The sequence below is a fragment of the Phascolarctos cinereus genome, unplaced genomic scaffold (genome assembly GCF_003287225.1).
Source record: "Phascolarctos cinereus isolate Bilbo 61053 unplaced genomic scaffold, phaCin_HiC Scaffold_3;HRSCAF=262, whole genome shotgun sequence".
Taxonomy (NCBI): Eukaryota; Metazoa; Chordata; class Mammalia; order Diprotodontia; family Phascolarctidae; genus Phascolarctos; species Phascolarctos cinereus.
Genome location: NW_027555736.1, coordinates 128,206,369 through 128,227,736, shown reverse-complemented (window position 1 = coordinate 128,227,736; position 21,368 = coordinate 128,206,369). Strand labels below are relative to the sequence as shown.

The following is a 21,368-nucleotide window of genomic DNA, read 5'->3' as shown; positions in this document are numbered from 1 at the left end:
CCACGGAGTATATAACCTAAATGCTGGAGGTCTTTCCCTGGGTCTTTTAATATTTTGTTCAATAAAGCAGCTATCTATCTTTTATCCCTTGATCTCACTACATTACTACTCTGCCTTTTCCCTTCATGCTTGTCCTTTCATATACTCCATCCCCCTCCATAGCCAAAAAAGAAAAGAAACCAAAAAAATATACCTCCCAACTATGTGGTGAGGGACCTCTCTAATATGAAAACACCAGCAAAAACAAAAACAACAATAATAATAACAAAACAACAACAAAAACAGCTAGCATTCAAATAGCTCTTTAAGGTTTGAAAATAAAATGATAATTATCTCTTTGTCCTCGCAATAACTCAGACGTAGGGTTCTATTATTGTCTCCATTTTGCTAATGGGGAGACTGAGATAGATAGAGGCTAAGTAACTGGTCCAGGGTCACACAGCTAAGTGATTGAAGTAGGATTTGAACTCAGGGCTTCCTGACTCTAGGCCCACCTCTCTACCCACTGGGACAGCTAGCTGCCTAACAAAGCTCAGTGAGTTTTTGAATCATTTTCGGCTGTGCTACAAACTGTTTCAGCTTGGTAGGAGCTGCAAAAGATACCAAAAAAATTATCTCCATGCTTTTGTGAAGCATGGTTGTAGGATGTGGGTATGTGTACACTCACATAGCAAGTACTAAATATGTTATTGTGCAATCATTAGCGAAATGCCCTCTCAATTATGCCACTTCTTCCCTCCAAACCCTACTAAAAATTATTTTGAATGATTTCTTTGACTAACCACACTCCTTTACTTGTTCCATATGCATCAGATTTTCCTCAGCACTTAAGCATTATAGTTCCATTTAGTTCTATTAGTGAATACTCATTTACATGTTTTGTTATTTTTATGGTCATATATACTTTTTCATGCCTGTTTATTCTTTCTCCCATTAGATTATAAGTTACTTGTAAGCACAGACTCTTTTAAAAATAAGTTTAATTGATGCTTTTTGTTTTTTCATTAACAGGGATTTCTGGAAATATCTGCTCTCAAAATTGAACTCTCCCTCATAAAAGAGAAGAAAAAAAAACCAGTTAAGCAAAAACCCCCAACAGAGTGTCTATGCCTGACAATGTATAGAACTATCTTGAGCAGCATCTCTTGTGTATCCATAATATATGTAATGAAGTGCTCATCTGAAAGTGAATTCTCAACAAGCCATATATATGTTACTATTTGAAATGAACTTTTGAACAGTTTTGTCTCAATTTTTGAGGATTTGTAGTTTGCATATTCTTTAACAAAAAAATTCTATTATTAATCTTGAATTTTAAGATGAATATTTGCTGTTATAAAAAGAATCAAGAGTAATGAATTTGGAGTGAGAAGACTTGGGTGCCAAGCTTAGCTCTTTTCTTTACTCTCTGTGTGACTTTACTCAAGCTTACATTTTCTTTGGGCCTTATGTGTGAAATTAAATGTTTGTAGTAGTAGATAATCTAAGGTCCTTCCCTGCTCTAAATCCAATGATTTCTGAGATTTTTGATTATCCAAACTTTGGAGTGATTAGAATGGAGAGCATCAGTGAAATCTACCAGAAATCCCTAATAGCTTCAAGTTCCTCCCCCACGAAAATTTTGATCAGACTTATTGAAAAGTAGAAAAATCAATAACTTTGAATTTTAGCAACTTTTATTGCTTCTTTTTATTGCTCTTTGTTGGAATGTTCATGAGGAATGAATTACGGGGAGGGCAAAAGATAAAAAAAAAAAGGACCTGGAAAAAAAGAGTAGGAAGGAAAGAAGTCAACTGTGTGCTACGGAACAAACTCGAGTGTGCGCTCTCTCTCTCTCTCTCTCTCTCTCTCTCTCTCTCTCTCTCTCTCTCTCTCTCTCTGTGTATGTGTGTGTGTGTGTGTGTGTGTGTGTGGCTCTCTGTCTCTCTGTCTCTGTCTCTGTCTGTCTCTCCCTCTCTCTCTTTCTCTCTCCCTCCCTCTCTCATTCTTTCTCCCTCTCTCTCTCTCTGTCTGTCTGTTTCCAGCTGAGTGGTGCAGTGAATAAGCACTGAGCCTCAAGTCAGGGAGTCCTAAATTCAAATCTAGCCTCAGATGCTAGTTGTGTGACCCTGGACAAGTCATTTAACCTCTGATTCAGTTTTCTCAACCATAAAATGGGGTTAATAATACCTCCTACCTTACAGGGTTGTTCTGAGGATCAAATAAGATAATGTTTGTAAAGCATTTAGCACAGTTTCTGGCATATAGTATGTGTCTACTATATGTCAGGAACTGTACAAAGTGCTTATATTATATTGTATTGTATATAACATATATTTAAATGCTTATTCAACCCCCTTATTGTAAAAGAAAAAAGTAAAATAGTTCAAGATTTTTTTTCCTTTGACATGAGACAGTAACATTTTTGTTAGTTGGGCATGATGATGCAGACTTGCAATCCTTGCTACCTGGCTACCTACATTGAATTCAGGAATTCTGAGCTGCAATAGGACTCATGCTAATCAGGTATTCTGCACTAAGTTCAGCACCAATGTAGTGAGCTGCCAAGGAAGGATTGAGAAGTATGTGTGTGTGGAATGGGGAGACCAGGCTGCCTGAGGAGATATAAACTAACAGAGGTCAGATACAAAATAGATCAAAATTTCTGTAGTGATGAGTATGATCATTTTTTTGGAGGGGAGAGATTATATTAACAAATAATACCTTTCCAAAAGCTTTTAAAATCACTAATTGCTGAAGGAAAGTAACTGAAATAAAAGCATGACTGAGGAATAGTCCTGGAAAATGTTCTAATAATGGGATTAAAAGCAGAAATTTGAAAGGAAAATATTTGTTCTCCTTAACTATCCAAGTAGCAGAATTTTTTTCCTAATTTTTCTTTACAAGAGGAGCACATCCTCAAGAAAGAGGCAGTGGGAAGATTGCTAAATTTGGAGTCAGAGGACCTGAGTTCAAATGTTGTTGTTTTTATTCAGTAATTTTTCAATCACGTCTGACTCTTTGTAACCCCATTTGGGATTTTCTTGGTGAAAATACCAGAGTGGTTTGTCATTTCCTTCTCCAGCCTATTTTATGGATGAGGAAACTGAGGCAAACAGGGTCACATAGGTAACAAGTGTCTGAGGCCAGATTTGAACACAGGAAGATGAGTCTTCTTGACTTCAGGCCCAGCACTGCATCTATTGTGCCACCTGAAATCCTGACTCTGAACCTTATTACCTGGGTGACTGAGGACACTACATTTAACATTATTGTGCCTTAGCTCTGTGTGTGTGTGTGTGTGTGTGTGTGTGTGTGTGTGTGTATGTTTCATTGCTAAAATGAGGGGATTGAACTGACTTCTAAGGTCCCATTTATAGTAAAAAATATGACCTTATGACTAGATGATTTCTCAGATCCCTTCTACCTCTAAATTTATGTTATTTTCGTGTTCTAAGGCAACATGTCTAGAGTTTGTGACCTGTATTTCCAAATGAAAGCTTTGGAATCCCAAGGGCAGCATTGGAATTTAAAACTTGTTGAATGGAATTTAAGAAGTCATGCTATCAAAACAAACAAATGAAAAAAAAAACTTTGATAATTTAAATAACAAGGCCAATGTCTAATTTTACAGGAGTTTTGAATCACTGTCCCATTCAGGAAATATCAATGTGCTTGATATGTGCTAATCATGATATATTTTCTGCGTAGATTAAAAGAATGATGTATTTTTTAAATGTCCTGCCTCCATCTGAATGTTGAATTTGTAAATTATGAGTACTTCATTATCTCTAGCTTGATTGAAGAGATCAGAGCATCAGACATCTTGGCTCATTGTCAGAAATTATACTTTTCTTAACAGAATAGACGAGTTATGACTGAAGAAAGACCTAACTTTAACTAGAACTTTCATCCAAACAGACCAACTTCCATTGCCATGTTCAGGTGCATTTTTTTTTTTGCATAAATTGTCTTTTCTGACCTGTAAGACTCTCCAAGTAACTAGAATGCTTAGAAATATTCTTTAAAAAGGTTTTTCCTCAGCATTATCAGCAGCTACTACAGAACTGAAAGCTTAACTCAAACTTTAGAAAAGTTTATGGCCAAGTTCTTTGGGCTCTCAGTCCATTGAACTCAAAGACAGAGCAAAAACACTGTCTCAGTCCTTTCCTGTCACTTTAAAAAAGACTTTCCAAGCCACCAAGGGTTAATTTCAAGCACACCTCACCACTAGGCCTGGCTCTTATTTATCTTCAATGAGCCCAACATGGTTATAACCAGAGCAATATTGAGCAGGATGTGATATTTCTGCTGTCAAAAACCCTGAAGTTTTTTTTTCCCTTTTTTTAACCTCTCCATTTAAGATCCCAAACTACTGCAATGGGCCTGTGGGTGTTTCAGAAGCTACCATATCAGGCAATGTACTATCACCGAATGTCATATTAGAGCTATACTGCCAATCGCATCCAATAAGTAATCTGGCATGAAGAAAAGTTAACTGAATTAGTGGCCAATTGGGACACTTTGTGACCTACTCTTTAGGAACCAAGTCCTCTGAACTTTTCCATTATCTTTCGCCTTCATACTTTAATAGGGACCAAATCTCCATTAACAACTGAACGGCAACAATAAGTGCCATCAGGAAAAGGAAATTCAATTTTAGTGGGGGATGACAGCCTTACCTTTTCGCGCTTAATTGGCCGTATTGTCTCCAAAAGTTAATTGGTTACTTAGTCCAGGTAGTTAGTAAAATGTTTAGCTGCGTCAAAAAGCTCAGGCTCCCACTGTTAATGGGGCATGAAATGGAATGTTTGATACTGCAAATAAAATCAGTGATATTCAAGGATGTTATGGTAGGTAATGCGTTGAAACTGCCATTTAATGGGTCCTGGAAGATTAGGGTAGTGTCAGCCGGAACCGCCCGGTCTCTTTTCTGACATTGTTAGTTGCCTCTTCATTTACTTAACGGCTGTCTGCACTGATTACATAGGCATAAAACTCCCTACAAAAAAACAACAGAGACACGCTCTATTAGCAGTCCAATTAGAACTATTTGCATATTACAGTTCATTTCTGCTTAAGTGAATCCCTAATACAACTTTAGGAAAAAAAATTCTATTGTGTCATTTGAAAGAAAGAGAAAAGAAGAGCCTAAAAGGTGATCTCTTTTCCTCTCGTTCCTTTGCTCTGTCTTTTTTCCCTCTCCCTATTCTTTTCTCTCCCTTTTTCCTTAATTTTTCCCCATCCTATGGGATAGAAATCTATGTAACTATTCAATGGAGTTGAAATAAAAAAAGTTTGAGATTGAGGAAATACTTTCAGTGTTTTAACAGATGATGACTAATTCCATCAAAACCCCAAACATCATCATAATCTCCTCTGTGTTGGTTTGATAAAAGCTTATAATTTTGAAATTAATATTTCATTTTTAAAGTACTTTGGATCATCTCCTGCCTGGTATTTTCTCACAATGCAAATAACATGTGTAACAATGGACTTGTGAAGAAGACACTTTATGTTGCCTAATTTATCTAAAGTACTTGCAAATAGAAACAATGCAATTCTCTGCCTATGGTCCCCTAAAGGTTATAATGACATCAAAAATAGGATTTGTGCAGCATACATTGCAAAGAGTAACATGGAAATCAAAGATCTGATTTAAACAAAACAAAATTTAAACCAATTCATTGTCAAGTAGTATACAATAGTAATTATTGGGTCATCATAAAGTAAAAAGATTTGGCAAAGCTTAGAAGAGCATTTCTGCTTTTTTCTAAATATTTTCTAATAAAATGTCATGGTATTTTAAAAAGACTTTTGTGGAAAAGTATGAATATTTTATATTTCATTATCTTTATTTGTTCTTAATTTTTTGGTTAAAATCCTCTAATTTTGTAGGATAGGTCACTATTTTTCTATTACCAAACAATATGAGCAGAGAGCAATTTGCTTTCTTAATGTAATGCTTTAAGAATTTGTGGGTTATTTTAAGATACCCAGTTAAAATGAATGCACCCAGAAGTTCTCAAGAAACTCACTACATCCTATCTTCTTAGGTAAAAATGGCTAATCCCTGAGATTTGTAGTATTCTCACTATGTGTGAGAATCTGTGGCAGAGTTAATTGGCTGAAGATAGTGTTCACTGAAAGGGGAAATGGGGAAATGGGACATGTTGATCAAGAGGGAGGGAATGAAAAGGATGGTAGAATTAGAATCAGTACAGGACACCAGGGTATCAGGAGAGTTTGAATGCTTTATACTTACAGGCAGTCTACAAGCTAAAAAAGTATAAACATGAAGTCATAAAATTTCAATTCACAGTATAGGAGTATCTATTAAACCTTCTTGTCCTAGTGCTAATTTTTTCGACTTCTAATTTAAAGATTTTATTTTAAAGCAGTCAATAAATTGTTTACAAAGCAAAATACAGCTGCAGCAATAATCAACAGAAATCATGTTTCTGTCTGCCATTTAGTCTACAAAGAGATGACTAGACATTAGTTTCTTGGAACACTCCTGGATTAACCATGTTTTGAGGCCATTGAGTTGCAGGAACCCTAAAAATGCACGCCCCCCCCCCACACAGATACACACGTGCGTGTGCATGCACTTTTCATCCTCTAATTAAACACCACTGGAAGCTTTTGAATCTAGGAGCTGTTGAAGTATATGTTGTTTTGGTAATTATTATTTGTGAAACTGTAACTCACCTGGCTGACATATCTGCTTTAAACAAAATCCTGTTTTCCCCCTTAGATCAATGTTACTGAATTTCCTAAAGTCTATATCCTCTTTGAAACACCAGGCCTAAGAACCAATGAAAATCCTTCAATCTGCCTACTGATTGGTCCTCTCACCTCAAACAGTCCCCAAGATGACATGTTTGGCTGGAAGAAACAGAGGCATTTGATTGGTGCCTGGATTAGAGGTACCTAGATGAGCCCAGGGGAGATCTTTGATGTTCAAATGCTAATGTAAATACCGACAGAGTTATTTCCAAAGCTCATGCAGTTCAATTCCTTTTTTACATGCAGACCTAATTTCACAGGTCAGCCAACCCACCTCCACTATTATCTGGATTTACCGATTAATAGAGGATTTTAGTAGTTGGCTGTGACAAATAGAGGAAGAGGGATGGGGATTAAAAGGGGGGAAGAAAAACTGTGCTAAAAATATGAGCAGCCTCCTACCTGGTATTCTTTCATTTCTTTTCTTCTTCTATTTATTTTTATTTAATTTCACCATTTGAACAATTAAAATAAAAGAAAGACTAGGAAAGCAAACAAACAAAAAGCAAACCAGCCAGCCCTCCATGTGGAAGGCAATATTCTCTATCTGTCATTTTCCATTCTTTTCACCACATGAGAGGAGACACAGTGTGAAATGTGTGGTGCTGGCTGCAATAGGTATTGTTTTTATGCCCTGTTGGGTCCTTTGTATCTTTCCTCCTGCTTTTATCTCACACTCATTAACACAGCCACTAGATGAGCTCTGTCAGAAGCAGCACTCTGACACTCCAAGCCTATTGCTTCATCGCAGTAGCACTGCCAGTGGTGGTTACAAAGCCAAGGATGGGGAGGGAAACAGCATCAAGACACGCACTTTTGCCCCTGAAAGCAGTCTTTGCACCCTGCCAGGAAAACGGCTCTCTGGAAAAGCACTGCCTGCTAGTAAAATGGACTAAATCAGTAAACAGTGATTAAGGCTCTGGCACCACTTTCTGTTGTCACCAACTCCGATGTGATGCTTTCCTTACCTCCAAAAATAAATAAATATACGGGTTGTTTTAAAAATTAAATACAGTCCAACGTCAGACACTCGATGGGGTGGGGAATGAAAGCCTATTCATTGAAGGTGAGCTGTATTCCTTGACTGAACGCTAAAAATGAAATCTTAAAAATATCCCTTCCCCCCCCCATTTTGGGATGTGCAGTGAGAATTGCCTTTCTGAATAAAACATCAAGCAAAGGATGTAAGGAATAGTCTATTCTCTGCTGCTTCCTCCTTTTATTTGTCTGATTCCCAAATATGCATAACAAAACACAAATCAAAGCTATGTGGAGAAGAAATCACAGGTAGCATAACAAGTCTGAATGTGTGTTGTTTGATAGAAACATGTCACTTCACGAAATCGGTTGTTTTAGTCAAAAGAACAAAGCATATGTTTAAACAAAAATTATTACTATTCTCCCTTCTTTTAAAAGATATTGCTTTAATGCTACTGAAATCAGAATATGATTAAAACAAAATTTGCTTTTTTACCATTTAAAATATTTGTTTGTAGATGACAAAAGACCCAGAAAGTCCACTTGTATTTTGGAATGCAGAGTTACAATTAGAAATGACTTTGAGAAGTCAAAGAATTGTTCAGAAAAAAAAAAAAAACAACACAACACAATAATAATTAGAATGAGCTCTATAAGTACCAGGGCACACTTTTGGTTAAAAAATAAATTCTGCAAGTATATAATGTAGGATTAATAATGGATTGAACACATATCTGAATAGGTTCTTGAGTTAGAATTCCCTGGCTAATCTTCATATTACCCAGTGCCTTTTCACTAAAATAAAAATTTAACCAAAACATTACTTTTTCTTTCATTTTAATAAGCACTATTGAATTTCAGTATTCTTATCATTTCATGTATTCCTAAATTCAGTATTGATTATTCAGGAGGCAGGGTGGATGACTATATCACATTTCTCTTTTGCTCTTCTTTCTTTCTCATCTCCTTCATTTTCTCTCTATTTTGTTTCCTCTCCTTAGGTAGACTAAAGAGAATAGTGCAATGTGATATACATTGGATTAGGAGCTAAAAGCACAGGGTTCCACTGAGTGCTCTGTCATTCATTCAAAGACTCTTTGGGTGACCTTGGGTAAGTCATTTAATTTTTCTAGGTCTCACTTTCCTCATCAGTAAAATGGAGTCAAACTAGAACTGTAAGAACATTTTTCAGCTACATAACTTTGTAAATACCAGTAACATTTGAAAATAGCCATAGTATGGACTTTGTATATGCTTATATTTTTAAAGTCCAAGTATATCAAAATGAGACAGAGATAACTGAATTCATGCATCCAAATGAGTATTATTTCTTTGAAAATAGTCAGTTTGGGAGGTCATACATATTTCTATGGAACAGCCAATGTGGCAGCAAACACTTTTGAAATGCCTCCTTTTAGCCTTTAAAACCAGGCTATGAAGCACACAAGAAAATTAGTCTTATGGATATTTATAAACACCTCTCTATATTTAATATGTCATTGAAATATATCAGTGCAAACCCAGTGACATATTTGGCATGAAACTAAGAGTTCTACAAATCTAAGCTGGGAGATCTCAGGCACTGTAGGACTTATTGAGCTACGGAAAAATTTTTTAAAAAGAAGCTTTGAGAATAGATCCTAGCAATAGATTGTACATCTGTTCTCTAGGGATCAGCCTAGTAGGTAATGTAATTTTCATCCATCACAACATAAAATGTAGAATGTGGAATACTAAGAATCTCTCCAGACTCAAAGTGAGAGGACGTATTTTAAGTATCAAGTACCTGTTACCTATATGACCCTGTCTGTGTCACTTAACTTTTATGAACTTTTATTATCAAATCAGGGCAAAGAAGGACATAGGAATAGAAGACTTCTAAAATCCATTCCAGTTCTAAATCTATGATCCTAAGAATTATAGTGTGTGTAAGGAAGAGACTTCATACTGATGAAATTTCAATTTTTCCAAGTATGTATATGTATTATATAAAGTTTTTCTAATATTATAATTGTTACATGCAAATAGTTTTTTTCTTTCTAAAATAAATTTTATTAACATCATTGGCTTTTACATTACATAAATTTCTTCTAGTATTTCTCCCTTTCCCCAGAGAGTAATCCCATATTGCAAATAATATTTTTAAATAAAAAGAAAAAGAAAACGCAAAGAGGGAAAAATCAGCAAATTAGATTATTTCATCAGAAAATACACAAACATATGTTATAGTGTATGCCAGTATATGTCAGTATATTGATCAAGGAAAATCCAGCAATTTCTGTTATTTCAATTTTCAATGCCACCCAAACCTCCTTCTATTAAGTGAGATGAGACTACCTATAGGCAGAAGAATTGTCTACCTCTTCAACATAAATTGAGGGATACTGAAAGGTCCATCTGTTTCTAAATATCTCCCCCAGTGGCCATGGCATAATTTTAAAATTCCCATCCTTTATTTCCATGACTATCAAACTTCCTAAAAACTTGCAAAAAATTCAATTATGCCTCAAAATTGAGACAATAAGTTAACTCATCATAACATTGGTAGAGAGGAAGATGATTACAGAATGAAACACTGGGAAGATACCTTTTGATGGAGATGGGAATGGCGTGAAATATGGAGCAATATTTAGCATGGAATCTTCATCCTACATCATGCATAGTGGTTGAAATCTTATGATAGCAGGAGCTAGAATAAAGACATTTGTTGATTAGGAGTATGGAAAATGGAAGGGGCCCTAGAAGAACAGATAGGAGGTCATTCATGATAAATTTGGTACATTTGCCAATATTAACTAAGACTGGCCCCACCCTTTATTACCAGCTTGTCTTTGTGAGTGGGCTTCTATGCATAGCCAACCTCGGATCTTTAATAGAGCAAACAAATTTAATTACAACTTAGCACTGGATGATAAGAGTTCCAATAAGAAAAGGTACCAAGAAAGTATTTATCTTTATCTCACTCTGTTTATAACAAAATATAATTCTTGCAGAATAGAATTGGTCAGGACAACAATCAGATAGGTTCTGTTGGTGATGCTGTTGAGCCTAATCAGAGCATCACTGCAGAAATAGAAATTTCCACAAGAGATAACTCTCAGAATGAAAATGCAAATAACATATGTATGTATATTCAGACATGCATTTACATGCATTCACATACTATCATCATTGATGAACTAGCCTCATAACCTTTTCAGTAAGAGAAATAATTGGCAGTTTTCACAAACGATAAATTGATCCTATTACTCAGCATAGAAAATTCTACCTGTTTCAAAAGAGATGCTTATTAAAGAGGTCAGCTGCTTTTTTTTTTAATCAGTGTCATGCATATGCAAGTAAGTAGGGCTATTATATGCCATCTATGAGAATGGAGGGGTAAAGCCACACACACAAGCATTCACATGGGCAGCCAGGTCTCCAAAGCGCCTGTTCACCAATTACAGTAATGCTGATGACATATCTAGTTTAATGCACACGGCATTAAAATAGTCCCCCCTTTTCTAGGAAAATCTAATTACACCAAACCCAAGTACTCAATCAAACCTGTTATTCTGTGGCTAAACAGCCTGGTGTTAATGCAATTTGAGGAGATCTAGGCCGTGACTGAAAACGTCATGTATTAACAATATCTAATGGGAGCTCCCGTAGGTAAATGAATATGCTAACAAGCAAGATCACTGCTAAATCTAATATCTTTAAGCTGTTTAATTCCAAACAGTCCCTTAATAAATCAATTGACCGGGAGAGCTGATGCCCCTATCAATTATTCAAGAGGGCAAATAAATATTTCAGATGATTTGATAGGAAGGCTAGTGCTGGTCTTATAGAAAGCTTTGCATTTCATTAGCTTCTTGCTAAAAGTTTTATAATGAGCAGAACACAGGTGGTATCCCCACTGCAGAAATGGGATTGGGAGAAAGAAGAGATCGAAGAATTTGTCTTCCTTCTTCCCCATATTATCCATAAACTATTTCATAATGGGAGAAATGGGGTCAAGTATCCAAAAGAATTATCCTTCTCTGAAAGCCAAAAGGAAATTAAAATGATCAGAAGTACCTCATAATTACAATAATTTTATGTTGATTGGTAATGTAATTATTAGTTACTAATAACAAGAATGTAATTTTAATTTATTCAGTTCCTCATCCAAATTACAGTTCACCAAATATTTATTATTAATCCCATTTTCCAGAAGAAGAAATAGTGAATATGGATATTTACAAGAAGGTAAATAAGGTATATTTACCTTAAATTAGTCATTTTTTTTCTTACTCAGAAACCATTATTTATACTGATAGGATTCATTCTTTCTTAGTAGGAAATCTACATGATGATTAATCTGCACTCACGCTTTGTGGATTCTCAGAAGTTAAAAAGAATAATGTCACTATCCACTGCTGGACCCTAAAAACATTCAGATTCCAGGCAGAATTCTCCATTATGTTTTTATTTTTTTAATGATGAAGCTAGAAAAGACAAAGACATGAAAAATAAGGAAATTGAATTACCCATCTGGAAACTATGGGAATAAGAATGTCCACTCAATTGCATCTTACTTTGTGAATAGCATGTAATTAATTTACAGGACCTCAGGAGGGAAAAAAAAAAGAATGCTGTTGATTACTGAAATAACTTCTCAGGCTCTGATCTATACTGAGTATCAGAAGATCAAAGACTTAGACCTTGGAGGGACCTTAAAGATAATCAAATCCGATGTCTTGCAGATGTGTAAAATGAGGTACAGAAAGTTGAAGTGATTGGCCAATGGTCAAATAGCTATTATACATCCAAGGCAGGATTTGAACTCAAGTTGTTTTGACTCCTAGTCAAGTACTCTTTATTATGTGCTAAAGCAGAATGTTTATGCTTCTCATTCGAAGATATAGTAATAATGAGACCATAAGTTTAACAAATTTTGAGATTATGAACTGTGAAACTGAAGCTTTATGCCATTTATTAACAGCATTTTCCAGATCACAAATGAAGGATCCCTGTTAAATTATTGTTAGCAGTATTGCTCTAAGAAATACTGTAAGAGCAAAAGATTTAGATTATCTGAAAAATAAAAGTTAATTGTCAGAAGGTTTGAATATAAAAGCATTTGATCACTTTTTTCTTCCTAAATAGCAAGATCCATATAAAAATCACTGAATGAAGATTTTCTATGCAGCAGTTTTACTCCACAAAACACTCAATGAGCTATGAAAGAGACATCTCAACGGCACAAAATCATAATTTAAATGTTAGGTTTGCTTCATTTTCAGCTTCATGAATCAATAGAGTAGATCCTTTATATGATACTGTAAGTAAAATCTGGTCATGTTTAAAATCTGAATCTGGAATTTTCACTCATCAAAAATGAAGCACTTCATGTGTGACCTTTTCAGGGAGATATTTGAGCATGTGCATACTGAGAGAATTGCACAAGTTCTGAGAAAAATCTGAGTGAATATGATGGACCTAGTAGGGAGATGAATTACTTATTTTTTTTAAGTTACTGATATTTTATATCATATTAATTTTTGAACATATGTCTCTCTCTCCCTTACCTAGTAAGCTAATTCTTGTGACAAAGATTTTAGAAAAAAAGAATATAAAAATTCATCAAAACCATTGAACAAATCAAGTAGGTCTAATAGTATGTGTGATATTCTTCACCTATAATCCCCACCTCTGCAGTAAAGGAAGCAAAGTGAATTTTATCAGCTTTTATCTGGGGCCAATGTTGGTCACTATAATAAACCAGTGGTCTATTTAATTTTTAATCATATCTTCCATTTATATCTTTGAGGTCATTAAGTATATTGTTTTCCTGGCCTACCTTATTTCATTGCATAATTTCATAAAACTCTTCCCATGGTTCTCTGAATTCTTCATATTTGTTATAGTATTTTGATACAGCAAAGTTCTGCTACATGCATTTGCCATAATTCGTTCTCTCCCTATTCCCCACTCCCTATCGCCAGTCAATGTGCACCTACTTTATTTCCAGTTACTTGCTGCCAAAAAAAAAAAAAACTTCTCTGAATACGTTCATCTTACTTTCTGGGCTCAGAAATGGGATCTTCTGGGTCAGAGGTTGTCGATATTTTAGTCTTTTACTAAATTTCCAGAACGTTTTTTTAAATTTGGTTTAACTAATGTGTAGTGCCACGAAAGTATATTGTTGTGCCTATTTACTTTAAAAAATGAATCAAAAAGCAGGGTGAGAATGATATAAAAATAATTCAAGCTTCATTAAGTTTCCCAAATCATGAAGGCCATCATGTCTCCTTTTTTGTTTTTCTTCTTTTTTGTTGTTTTTTTTTAATTCTTAACTTGCTTCAAAATTTAGCTTGAAGTCTTTAATGTGGGAGTTAGGGACTTTATTTATCTTTCATAATATCTTGTCTTCACCCATGTGCTTAACTTCTGATAAAGATAGTACAAAGTATATATATATATATATATATATATATATATATATAATGTGTGTGTGTGTATGTATGTTTGTGTATATGTATATGTATATGTATATGTATATGTATATGTATATGTATATGTATATGTATATGTATATGTATATGTATATAGATATACATACATCCAAAGAAGTGAATAGTGTTGCAACTTCATTCTTAACCCTGCCCCAGACATCAGCATTTAAATTGTTACATCTGTTATTGGTCACAGATATAAAATAATGCAGACATATAATTTGCTAAGACAAACTATTTCCCAAGTGCCAGTGTCACTCCAAATTCAGGTTCATGTCCAAACATAGGTGCCACTGATCCTTCTCACCACCATTGTGCCTATATTGATTAGATGAAAATGAACAATTTCCATTGAAAACTCTTTTCTAAAAGAGCCAGACCAAACTTCATATTTACTAAAGTTTAATACAGTGACCTCATTTTTCCATATTAATAGTTTACAAACATTTTAGAGACTTGAATATTTTAGATATATTGTCTTTATTTGTGTCATTTTGTTTCATGATATTATGACCTCTTGCAGTAGGTATAGCCTTCTAAGGAAACGTTTGTAACACATTCTACTTAAAGGGTTTCATTAAGAAAATTTGCTTGTTTCTATCTGAGATAATCCATTCATTTTTTATGGGATCTCAGCCAAGACTCTAAGTTTATGTATGCATAAATACACTAGCTATATAGAATATATCAATATAGAATGTCTAGATATGTTTGTGCATGTATATGTGTGTATGTGTGTGTCTAGACACACACAACACACACGAGCATATATAATACATGTAGATATAATTTATTATGTAATAGACATACATACAAATATAAAATATGCATGTTATGTGTATGCATGAATGTGTAGATATAGATATGTATTGATATGAACTGGGAAGATCTACGTTCAAGTACTCCTACCTCTGACACACAGGATGTGTGACTCCAAGCCACACACATTAATAAAACATACATTATACATTATATATGTGCGTACATGCATATATATATATATATATATATATATATATATATACACAACACACATATACACATACACATTGTATTTATATATATATGTACATATATACACATACACATATGCATGTGCACAAATGTACACACATACCCATGTACATGCATGCATGCATACATACACACTTATATATGTACATGTATACACACACACACACACACACACACACACACACATATGCCCCAGGCTCACACAACCAGTTTGTGCCAGAAGCAGAACTTGAACCTAAGTCTTGCTGACTCTAACTCCAATTTTCTACTATACCATGTTTCCACATATACTTGTGGGCTTTTAAAAAAAAATTAAATATTTACCTTGGTTTCTGATGTGTGGTATATGTGTGTGTACATATACACATACATATATAAATAGACATTCTGCAGCATGCCAAAGGAAGTTTTTTATGTATATATGTGTATTTCAAATACGAGTCCATATACTACTTCTTTAAGAAACCTGAAGTTAATTGACTAAAACAGAAATCTTTCTTATTCTTAGTTTTTCTTTCTCCTGCCTTAAATTATCTTACACTTATTTGCTTATCTATTTCTAAGTTGTAATCACCAGGAGCATGTAAGCTTCTTGAAGTCATGGATTATTCTTCACTTTTTTATCTTTATATATCCCCAGCATTTAACAGAGTATTTTGAAAATAATGGGCATTTAATAAATGCTTCTTGAACTGAATTATATAGTTTTGCCATGATTATCTACTCACTAGATTATAGAAGACACTGTTTGCGTTGATAATTGTTCATATTTACATATGTTTGACTATACACACACACATTCATATGTGTATATAAAAAGTATTACTTGGGATATATATACATATATATTATACGTGTGTGTGTGTGTGTGTGTGTGTGCACACGCGCGAGTGTCTAAATAGACTCAGTCAAGCCAGGAGCATCCTTTCCTTTCCATATGATGTTTAGAGACTTATCCAACAACAATTACCTCACTGTATTACGCTTTAGTAAATGTGATCTGATCTAGTTCTTTGTAGAAAGGGGTTTCCAACTAAAACAGCTCATTATCAGCTAATCAACAGAGGCACAATGGTGGTAAGCATCTATATTTGGTCACATACCTGAATTTAGATTGACATTTGAGCTTGGGAGGCTTGCTTGTTCAGTTAGTTAAGACCTTTCATGAAAACATGACGTGTTTATCATATCACCTCTGATTAAATCCCAAAATATTTTATGTGAAATAAGTAAGAGCCACCGTATCAGCTTGCAGGGGTAGTTTTGGAATAAATCAGACTAATAACTACTAATCTTCACAGAAAAGCATAAAAATAACGTGGTCAGACCTGTGTTTTCAAAACATTGATTTTAAACTTTGTGGATGACAGATTGGAAATGCAATAGGCTGGGTGGAGGGATAGTCCTTAAATACTACTGAACTAGTAGAGAGGGGAAAGGGTGAGGACTGGAATGAGGGTAGATGCTGTGAGAGCTGAAAGGGGCAGATAGGAGAAGCTTGAGGAGGTTGAATCAACAAGACAAGCAACTAGTTGGATTCATTACTCTTCCAGTCAATAAATTCCAATGGCTCCCTTTCACCTTTAGGATCAAATATAAAATACTCTGTTTGGCATTGACAGTGCTTTGTAACCTAGCCCCCTTCTACCTTTGCAATCTTCTTACACCTTACTCCTTAATCCAGTGACACTGGCCTCCTAGCTGTTCCATGAGCCAGATACTCAATTTCTTGATTCTGGGCATTTTTCTGTAATTGTTCCCCATGTTCTCCCTCTTCCACTCTGACAACTAATTTCCCTGGCTTCCCTTTAGTTCTAACTAAAATCCCATTTTCTACAGGAAGCCTTCCCTAACCCCTCTTAATTCCAGTGCTTTTCCTCTTTTAATTATTTCCTGTTTAACCTGTATGTAGTTTACTTTGTATGTAAATTATTTGCATGATGTCTCTCCCATTAAATTGTAAGGTCCTCAAGGCCAGGGACCATTTTTTGCCTCTTTTTGTATCCCTAGAACTTAGCACAGTGTCTGGCACATAGTAGGTGCTTAATCAATATTTATTGATTGACTGATAGACTGGGGAAGAGGAGAGTGAGAGTGAAGTCATGAGTGAATCCTATATTGCAAAAGTAGGTAAATAGGAGAATTGTGATGACATTGGCTAAAATAGGAAAGTGAGAAGGGAAGAGCACAGAGGAGAGAAGTCAATGCACTTATGGAGCTCATTAACATCATTACTTCTATTGGTAACATACAAGTAGATCTAAACAGTTTAAATAAATGTATGACTATAACTTATTTATGTGGTTCTTATGTCTCTGTTTCTGGGCTTCATGCTTCTGTCTCTTCATTCTCTCTCAAATCTGCCCCTATTCTCACTAATATCACCCTACTTCATCTCCTAATTGCCACAATATTAGATGACATTCATAATCTCCCAGTCTTCTTGCTTCTTCACTTGTCTATTTCCAATCCATCCTGTACCCAGCTGTCAAATTAATCTTCCTAAGGCAAAGACCCAATCATGTCATGCTCCCGAATACAAATCATCCATTGTTCCTCTTCCCTATTAAATTAAGATCAAATTTCTCAATCTGGTATTCAAAACTCTCCTCAACCTATTTTTCTAAGCCATGTCTCTGGTTACCTGATTGCACTTAGGCTCCAACCACTATTCTCTGGGCATGTAGCAAACGTTCCCACCTCTGTTTTTGCTCAGGTTGCTCAGAAAGCCTACAGTAGAATTTCTTTACATTTGCTTCTAGACATTCCCTCCATTATCAAGGTGCTATTTCAAATGTCACATACTTGATGAAGTTCTCCATGATCAGTGATTACTGTAATCATAGCTAAGCAAATACTTTATCAACTATTTATTCCTTAGGACAACAAGCTCTTAATTAAAATAAAAGCAATATTTAATAATGTATAATTGATAATTAATGACAAAGTGATACATTCTGAAGGAAGATTTAAATATCTTTAAATCTAAATAAAGAGCTATCAAAGCATTATCGTCCCTTATAAATTCCAAGTGCTGTTAACCAGTTTTTAATCTATCATGTTTTTTTCTGTTTTTAAAATTTAGGTGTCAAAACCTTTTTTTAAAGCCCTTTGTTGCTTCACAATGGTGATTTATCATCGAAGATTTTTACATATTGATAGAGAAAGGAGGATTTATCCCAAGTAAGCACTTCACAGAGTGCTACCTCTGCCTAATTTCCCAGGGTTTTTATTTTCCCTCTTGTGAAATGGGACTGAATTTTCTCTTCACTATGTTCCTTGCCTCCTCTCATTCTCTCACTTTCTCTGTCCCAGAGAGCATGGAGTTCCAGTCAGACAAAAACAAAGTCCTCATCTCCCATGTCGCAGTGCTGCACATAGATATGGGGCTACGTAACCTAAGAATGGTTTCTTTATAATCAGGACAAAGTTCCCCAGGTGACTTGATCAATTTGCTCTAACTCCTTTCTCCCTCCTGACATTTGAAGCTCCAGTTGTTAAAGTTACTTTGCATCAAATTACTCACAATTAAACATTAACTTCATTACCAGACTCTCAGCTTCCCAGAATTACAGAATCACAGAATTTGAAAGGACCTCAGAGGATATCTAGTCTAATCCATACCCCAATCTACTCTTCAAAACTGCAATTCAATTAGATCCAACAAACATTTGTTAAATTATGTGCAAGGCATTGTTGTAGATGCCAAGATACAAATATAAAAATGAAGCGCTCTTTACCTGCAAGGCACTTACATTCTGCTGGAAGCTACAACATACAGGCAAGTAAGTGTACTGAGGGACTGCCACAATCACAGCATGTCTCTAATGCTACTCCTCATGTGGAGGATCTGGGAACCCTGCTTCTGGAAAAGCTGTGATGCTGTATTATGGAAGCATCTTATGAAGATTGTGGAGCATACATAGACATTTTGTAATTGGTTTTAATTTGCTAACTATGTAGTGAATGGCAGCATCAAGATTACCTGCAATGCCAAGACATGGGTGGCCTGGAAAGGGCACTAGCCAAACAGAGTCTGAACCATTCTCCTCATTTCTCTCTCTGAGTTGGATCTCTTCTCTTGATTTTTATTTCTTTGCTGACATCCTCCAGTAAGAAACATTGATGTAAGGAAATAGTCCTTGGGCCACTGTCTTCTGAGGCTAATGTGCATCCCCATGAAAATGCAAATTGGTTCTTTGCCTCACAGTTTTTTCTTTCATTTTAAGTGAAGGAGGTTAATCTGGAGGCTCCAACTTCATGTGTTTGAAAGGTCAGGAGAGCAAGCTTCCAGGAATCCAGGAGTCCAGGAATCTGAAAATCCAGGAGTTGGAGTCTGTGCTGACTTTTCTAATCAGGTCTTTAATGATGCTTTGAGGAACAAAGACATTAAGGACTTTAGAGGACTCATCAGATAGTGATGACATTTAGACAGGAACTTGGTAGGACCGAGGCTATGTAGAATCCACATTGAGTGAATTCACTATCCCCAGAGACCAAGGGTATATAAAGGAAAATGTGGCCCTAAGATGCTGGGGAAAATTTTTATTCTTTTTTATTGCTGTATCTTTGATATAAATATCCCTTTGTGAAGGTTAATTAATTTTAAATTATTAAATGATCCATAGTACTGACAGCTAATAGTAAAGGGAATATAATCAGTGGAGGCTTATCCAGCTAGCAAAAGAGACACTTCCAATCTCTTGGGATATTCCTAGAACCTTGAGTGGGAGAGTGATACTAGAGCATATTGACTACATATGTACATATAAAGTTGTCATTGACACTTTTTTAAAAGCACTTCAGTTAAAGGGGAATCCATTAACTCTGAAGGTACCCAATTTCACTTTTGGATTTAGGAAGGTATTCATGATGATGCAACCATTATGGCTCTTGGTGACTACTTTCTTTTCTATATGTTCACTAATATTCTCTTTAATAAGATTCTGATCTGATTTTGTTAATGTGGGCATTACTTCCAATAGTGAATAATTAAATCCATCCATGCCTCTACATCTTGAGCAACTCATTGATGTCTTGGTATAAATCCTCCACAGGGAACTTTCCAACATCAGGAGGAGTATCTTCTGGATTTCATGGCATTGAATTTGTACCAATACAGCACATATACTATCTGTTGGCTATCCTTCACCTTTGCCATATGACTGACTAATCGACTGTTTTGGATATACATCTCTCTGATAATATTTTTATAACTGATCATAATAATTCTTCATTTGTAGTGTAATACAATTTACTTATGTCTACCATTGACAAATAATGATATTCATTGACCTTTGTATGACCTTCAAAATTAATTATCTTCAGAGAAGATAATGTTCTATGGTTCATAAACATATGGAATCACTGAAAAAAATGGATAGTAAAATCATGGCCTTTATTTCAAGGAGGTGCTTGGGATGTTTTTAAGTACTGAACAAATTTCAAAATGCAATCCAACCCTCTCTGTTTTTTTTTTTTCCAATTCTGAGTTCAGTTCATTGTATATTTGCTATATTCTTCCATAATATACATATTTATCTTGTGTACCTCTTGTCTATGTCGTCCTATAAATCTGCTACAGGCCGTCCAATCAATTTTCTAGAGGTTTTCTTCTAGTGCTCTTAGAATTATATAGGTATAAATGATGCCTAAGGCTGTTCATCAATTATGTGTCATTCTTGCTTCATGGTCTATCTTACTCTTTATACAGTTATACACCTGTTTGATGAATGAATGAAGTATTTATTAAAAGCTTACTGTGTTAAATCATCAGTATTTCTATATATTGCAAATGAAGTCCAGCAAGGAGAGATAGAAAGAGAAATTCTATTTAAAATAATTGTGGACAATATAAAATAGTTGAGAATCTACCTGCCAAGACAAATCCAGAAACTATATGAACACAATTACAAAGCACTTTTCACATAAATTCAGATCTAAACTATTGGAGAAATGATAATTGTTTATGGATAGGCTGAGCCAGTATAATAAAAATGACAATTCTACCTATGTTAATTTACATATTCAGTGCCATACCAATCAAACTACCAAGATTATTGTATAGAGCTAGAAAAATAATAATAAAATTAATCTGGAAGAACAAAAGGTCAAGAATATCAGGGGAAT

At 35.0% G+C, this 21,368-nt stretch overlaps 1 long non-coding RNA gene across 1 annotated transcript in view; it reads right to left on the bottom strand.

The window, feature by feature from the left end:
- LOC110192808 (uncharacterized) overlaps window positions 1–7,468 on the bottom strand; it is a 74,993-nt gene extending 67,525 nt beyond the window's left edge. The window contains exon 1 of the long non-coding RNA XR_013485309.1: window positions 7,171–7,468. This is a non-coding gene — a long non-coding RNA (uncharacterized LOC110192808). The remainder of the gene's footprint in view (window positions 1–7,170) is intronic.
- Between the last annotated feature and the right edge of the window lie 13,900 nt (window positions 7,469–21,368).